This window comes from Biomphalaria glabrata, chromosome 12 (assembly GCF_947242115.1).
Source record: "Biomphalaria glabrata chromosome 12, xgBioGlab47.1, whole genome shotgun sequence".
NCBI classification, from domain to species: domain Eukaryota; kingdom Metazoa; phylum Mollusca; class Gastropoda; family Planorbidae; genus Biomphalaria; species Biomphalaria glabrata.
Window position 1 is genome coordinate 4,655,906 of NC_074722.1, and position 6,298 is coordinate 4,662,203.

The 6,298-nt window shown below is 35.7% G+C and overlaps 1 long non-coding RNA gene across 1 annotated transcript; it reads right to left on the minus strand.

The window, feature by feature from the left end:
- Positions 1-931: 931 nt before the first annotated feature.
- On the minus strand, positions 932-2,844 carry LOC129921971 (uncharacterized). Its single transcript, XR_008773895.1, has 3 exons — positions 2,663-2,844; positions 1,843-1,913; positions 932-1,103 (listed from the first exon to the last, which is right to left on the minus strand). It is a non-coding gene; the product is annotated as an uncharacterized LOC129921971 (long non-coding RNA).
- Positions 2,845-6,298: the final 3,454 nt, after the last annotated feature.

Genomic DNA, 6,298 nt, shown 5'->3' on the forward strand with positions numbered 1-6,298 from the left:
CTAACTATTTTTATTATTATTATAGAAACGAACTTATGTTTTTTCTCTGGCATTGCCAGGGTGGAAATTCATTGTAGGGAAACATAATTCATTGTAGTCTCCCCTGAGCAGTGTCTGCTGAAGAAATTTCTGGTTGGTATGTGGCAGGTCTGCAGCAGAACCGCCCTCTGACATGCAATGAAAATCTTAGGGATGTTTAGGGCCTCGAATGTGCCTTTGAGGTCAGTTGTCACTATTCCCTCGTAGTTTATTTCATTTTACTTTGATTTTTTTTTTTAGTTTTAGTCAGTTTTGAAAATTCACTGTTTGTTGTAAGTTGTAATGTCAATATTTGTGCGTTCAGAATTTCTGATTACCTTTATTTTTGACGATTTCTTTCATTCCTAACTAGTTATTTGTAATAGTGTATGTAAACAATATTATGTGCGCTCTATCGAACAAGGGAAATAAATTTTACTTGACAGGTGTGGCGGTATAACTTGAATTAGTCCCCTTTATATTTTATGTAAATAATTAATTAAAAGTTTAAGAGTTTTTTTTTATCATAGCTTTTATTTAGCACTACTTGTCCTCTTTTTATCCACTTTTGTCCTGTATTAGATATATGTGTCTGGCAACCTTTTTACTAAATTATGAATAGGCTACATTGATTTCAGCGGGCATCTCAAGGGGCACCGTGTTAGCCCGCACCGCCAATTCCAGCTTTAAGAATTTACATCGCAGTGTGACAACTTAAAAGCTTTTCCTAAGACAGAAGATTTCTAACTGAAAGGGTGACAACTTTGGTTTTACACATCTTGTTCATGGGTCGTTCACAGAGGGCGTAAATACAGGGAAGCTACACATTTTACTTGACTACAAGATTTACGGCCATTAAATTTTAAGTAATGAGTAATTGGTAAAGACAAACAACCGAAACTCGAAACAAATCCATACTGAATACAAAATCTTTATTTTATCTTATCTTTATATGGTCAATCTTAATGAAAGTCTTCGAAGATCTTCTGAACTGTGTAGTCAAGCTTGAAGATCAAGGTTAGGGTTAGGGTATGTTCTGTATCTTGTTGCTAAGCTTGATGGGGAACTTTGCATGAATCCATTGGCTAGATTCACAGAATAAAAAAAAATTATATAGTTTAGAAAACTTTTAAAAACTACTTTGTGCTAATAATAAGGTCTCTTAGTCCTCAACTTAGTGAGTTAGTCTCTATGTTTGTCTATATAGGCTTACACTTTATTGTTGTTTGGTCAGCAAACAGATCAAAGGTTAAAATGCAGGTTTCGCAATTGTTAACGCGCCGACCATAAACTCTCGATTGGAAATGAAATTAAAGAAGTTAATTTATTTTAATGACTCAAAATTTATTTTTTTAAATAGCAATACCATATATTTTAGTTCTCCAAAAGGAATAAACTTTTGTTTATCATTGGACTTGACCTTTTTGAGTGCGATCCGAGAGTGATATTACAATTTGTCAGGACATTGTATGTATTAGGTCCCTAAATATCATCTTATTGGTAATTTTGATTGACCTTTATTTTGGAATGTTAGGCCTACTTGTTGAAATAGGCGTACTCCTACAGTGGCGTAGAGCAATGCGGGGGGTGGAGGGGTTCACATTAATAGGCTATAGCTGCCTGGAATTTTCGGAACACGAAAGACAACTTAGAAACAAACAAAAAATCATATAAATTATTAATTGAGGACTTAAAAAATAAATTTTGAAAACCTCGCGATTCCACCGTACCTGTGGGATTTAGAAATAAAGTTTTACAAATAAACTTTAAGAACATTCATTTTCAAAATTAATTAGTCGGTGGATTAAAAAAAAATAGACTTACATGATTCTTAAATTACGGATTTCTTTTCAATCATTCTCCACAGGAAACAAAACCAGCGATCAGGTATAATCCTGCATAAGAGAATCAAAATGTCACACAAAATGAAACGTCGTAAATAGATCAGTCTATGCTCAAACAAGTCATGGCGATCTATGAGGCCTCAAAAATTATTGACTCTTAACTCGGTGAGGGCTACACAGATTGTCGTGGTCACTGACACGAAGCCTGTACTACAGGCTTTGCAAAGCCCTAGTCTATATATATGGCCTCCCAATATCGAAACTGTTATCTTCTTATCTTATATAATACAGACGTTGCTTCAAAAAAAGAAGATGATTACGTCCTACGCGTCATACATTTAGCCATGCATATTAACCAATGACCTCAATTCTGCCAAGTCACTGGTTTTCCTGGCTGGCTCAGGCAACCCATTACATGCTCTAATAGCACTAGGGGGAATGGGGGGCAGTCGGGGCTTTCGGTAGAGTCCAAGGCTTTTCTTTTTCTCCTTCCTCGTCTCATTTTTACGTTGGAGCGTTCAGATGACTAGACTAATAAATGAGATGAACTGCGCAGTGGTTTCCAAATATGGGAGCTCTCCACATAGATTTCTTTCGAGAAGGGGTGTTTTAGGGCTTGGTAAAGAGATCAGTATTGAAGGACATGTTCAGCATTCTCTGGTGACACTCCACACGGGCAGATTTCATTGGTTCCAATCAGTCTATCAACGTTCTCACACGTGGAACATGGTAATGATAACGGCAAGACTAGAATTTAAATTAACGAAACAATGTGATTGTAAATTAGCAAACATATTTACCTGGACAGGAGTATAGCCGCCATCATTCTTAACGGGATACTCCTTAAGAACATTTCATCACCAGCCTTTCTTAAAACTCCTCCGAATCTTCTCTCAATGATTAGATCAAGGGCAGTCGCACCCGGACCTTCAATGGTATCTTCATTTACAGATGAAATATTGGTTGCCATTATAAACAAATGGCAAACTTGTTCTAGTTTTTAAAAGCCGTGGATAATATTGCGTATAATAGTAAAAATAATAATATCACAACGTTATTTCAATTTAGATTCAATAGATATTATTTTAATAAAATATAAACTAGTTTAAATTCACTTAAAAAAAGATGTTAAAATAAATATAAGTCAATTATGTCTCAAAAAATTAGGAAAAATCTCACTTGCGTTTGAAATTTTATGTGAAAGTTAGATAAGGGTAACATTAACAAAACATTTTGCTTTCCTTAAAATATGTTATGAAAAGTATTCACACGATCATCCATTAAAAATGAAAACATTCTTGTCATTAATTTTGGCAAGGTTTTGTCTTTTTTACTTTCTATAGTAGTAGGTTTTTGTTATGCTTTTATGATTGAAGCCTGGGATGGGACAATATAACAACTAACAACCAAACTAATGTTATCATAACCTCCATGAGTCTATTTACAAGTCGACGGATAAACTGGTATTTATTGTTCAAAATAAAACAACTTTGAGGATTGTCATTCACAGTTATCTGCGCTTTGTTTTATACACACTTTGATTTTTAAGATCCCGTTTACTTTTCATTATGCGATTATTAAAAAAAAAAAAAAGGAAAAAAAAAAAAAGAAGAGAAAGAGACATAAAGAAATGTGGTGGCGACATAATGAAAACTAAAGAAAAACGTAAGAAAAAATGAAAAGTGCAAGATCGGGAGAGATTTTGAAATAAATAGATGAACTAAACAATGTCGAGGCCACCATCTTGAAAGATCACTGTTACCAACTAAAGAATACAATCAATTACACTGAGTTACAAGCGGAAGAACGTATAAGTTTGTTTATTGAGTGCGGAATTATTGCAAAATAAAATATGGCCTAGTAAAATGCTTGACTTTGCGTTTTGTATTTTGTATACATGGAACACCAAGAAGGTTGCTCTTTATGGATTTCCCTCTAAGTATAACAGTCTTATATTTGGATTAAAATAATCAAAAGCAACTCAAAAGAAACTATACCAACTTTCTGACCGAAACAAAACTGGTAGTAGAGGCTAGTAATATGTAATAGAAATTATCAGTGATGATCATCAATATGTTAACTCTTTCTCTCCTAATTGACGATGCCAACGTTGATTTGACCCCATTGAACTAAATTGATTTTGGATTTATAAACTTTAATTTGTGTTGCGTTAAATGAGCATGCATTCTCCTATAATTCAATACCAAATATAACAAACAGAAAAGTTATTGAAGTTTAATCATAACAGGATAGTGAAATACAAATGAGCAAAAGGAATAATACTATCGTAACGAGGAAAATAATTACGGAGAGAAAGAGTTAATCTTCGAATAAAATGCACAATTTTAAAACATTTTTTTACTCGTTATAATTGAGTTCATAATTATCATCATTAACAATTTGATAATTCACTAACGGTGTTAACCTTATGAATGATAAAATTATGAATCCCAATGAACAATTTGTATTTGCACCTAGGATTTAAGTCTATTGAGAACCGTTGTAGATCTGTGTCCACTCCGTGGAGAAGCGAAGAATGCACTTGTTGAAGTGTTGCTACAATTTATACTCTACTCTAGCCTTCACCATATAAGGGACAGACTCATTCACTCAGTAGCGGTTAATGGGGATTGGGTCGCCGAACACAAAGCAATGAGGGCCCGGAAATACCTCAGTGCATTTCCAACAGCAACCCAAAGATGAAGTGGAGTTAATCGATAATTAGCTTTTATTGGCCGGTGAAAACTTTTTGTCCGGCCGGAGATAGGTCACCTATTGAAAACGCCCTGACCCTTCCCTGGCATCCTGGCGCTGTTCACGGGTCTTAATTGACTTTCAGGCCATCGCCTGCTCATCATTTCGCCCGCCTCGGAGTCAATGAATCTTCTTGCTTTAATAGTGTCCAACAAGAGGGTGACATAATTTAACGGATGGAGATGAAGAAGCTAGTAGACTCTGAACAGTATAATTGAAAATGGCAGAGTATTAATTAATTAATTAATTAAAATATTACTTCGAAAACTCTTCAACGATTTTCGTAGAACCTTGAAAGATTATATATATATATATATATATATATATATATATATATATATATATATATATATATATATATATATCTTTGTGAAGAAATAACTACCGAATTGGCTACACGGTGAAAACTCTGGTTTGACCGTTATTATTTTTTGAAATGCAATCATTATAAAATTAAATTTGGCTTACGTTTTTTTTTTATTGAACAGTGCATCAGTGGGAATTCCCGTACCCGACTCAATGTTTATTTGTGTTTAGTAAAGAGTGGAATAAGGAAACAGATGTATATACACATTTTGCGTAGGCTACTGTCTTATGTAGAAAACAGCCGGAGGTGAATAGAAGAGCTTAATTGTGTTAAGCTCAATAAAAAGAAGTATTACAGAAATACATAAACTGAGAAATTACCGAGGATTGAATAAAAACTTTATTTGTTATTTGTTCTTCAATTAATCTAAGTATTCAACAACACCTGCCTCAGGAAGATTCTTTTGATCCGCTGGCCAGACAAGATCCGGAATAAGGAACTGTGGCAAAGAGCAAAGCAGCGGCCCATTGAAGTAGACATCCTTCGAAGACGCTGGAAATGGATAGGTCACACCCTTATCAAGCCTGCATCCAACAAAACAAGGCCAGCCCTAACATGGAATCCACAAGGAAAGAAGAACAAGGGACGGCCCAGGAGAACATGGCGCCGCGATTTGGAAGCAGATGCCAAGCAGATGGGCAAGACGTGGGGACAGCTGGACAGAATCGCCCAAAACCGAGACGCCTTGAGGAAGCTGGTCGGTGGCCTATGCCCCAGAAGGGACCACAGAGAGAGAGATAAGCTGGACTTGTCGATGGTCCCGGGTTCATACCCTGCACGCTGCCATTCCCCCGTCGTCCTGTGGGATGTTTGGGCTAGGAAGTAAATTATCTTCAACTCTGAAGGAACAACGGAAACATGTTAAACATTTTACAAAGAAAACGACCTCTTTACACCATGGTTGCTAAGCCAATGTACTAATTACAAGAAGCCAAGAGAATAAGTAGGCTACGTTTGCCATTTTGTTAAGACTCTTGTAATTAGGTCAACATAAAAATGATCTAAATGTGATTCGTAAATCTCACTCCTCTCCTAATACTTTTGGAACCAGCTCTCTGTGCTAGACGTCTGCAGGCCAGTGTTCTCTGAGAAAAGCGGTGTTGCCAGTTAAGATTCGATTTGTGATTTGTATGGCGAAATTTATCAACGATTATTGTCTGGCGACAGTTGTGGTGAATGATTGGTGTGAAGGAGGTCAGTCACTGACCTAAATAGTTTCTAAATCTAATTGGAAAAGATTTTTGTGTCAGTGACCTATTCCATTCATATTGTTTGGCTGAGACTAGATCTCAAAGCTACTTCGAATGGCTGCCGT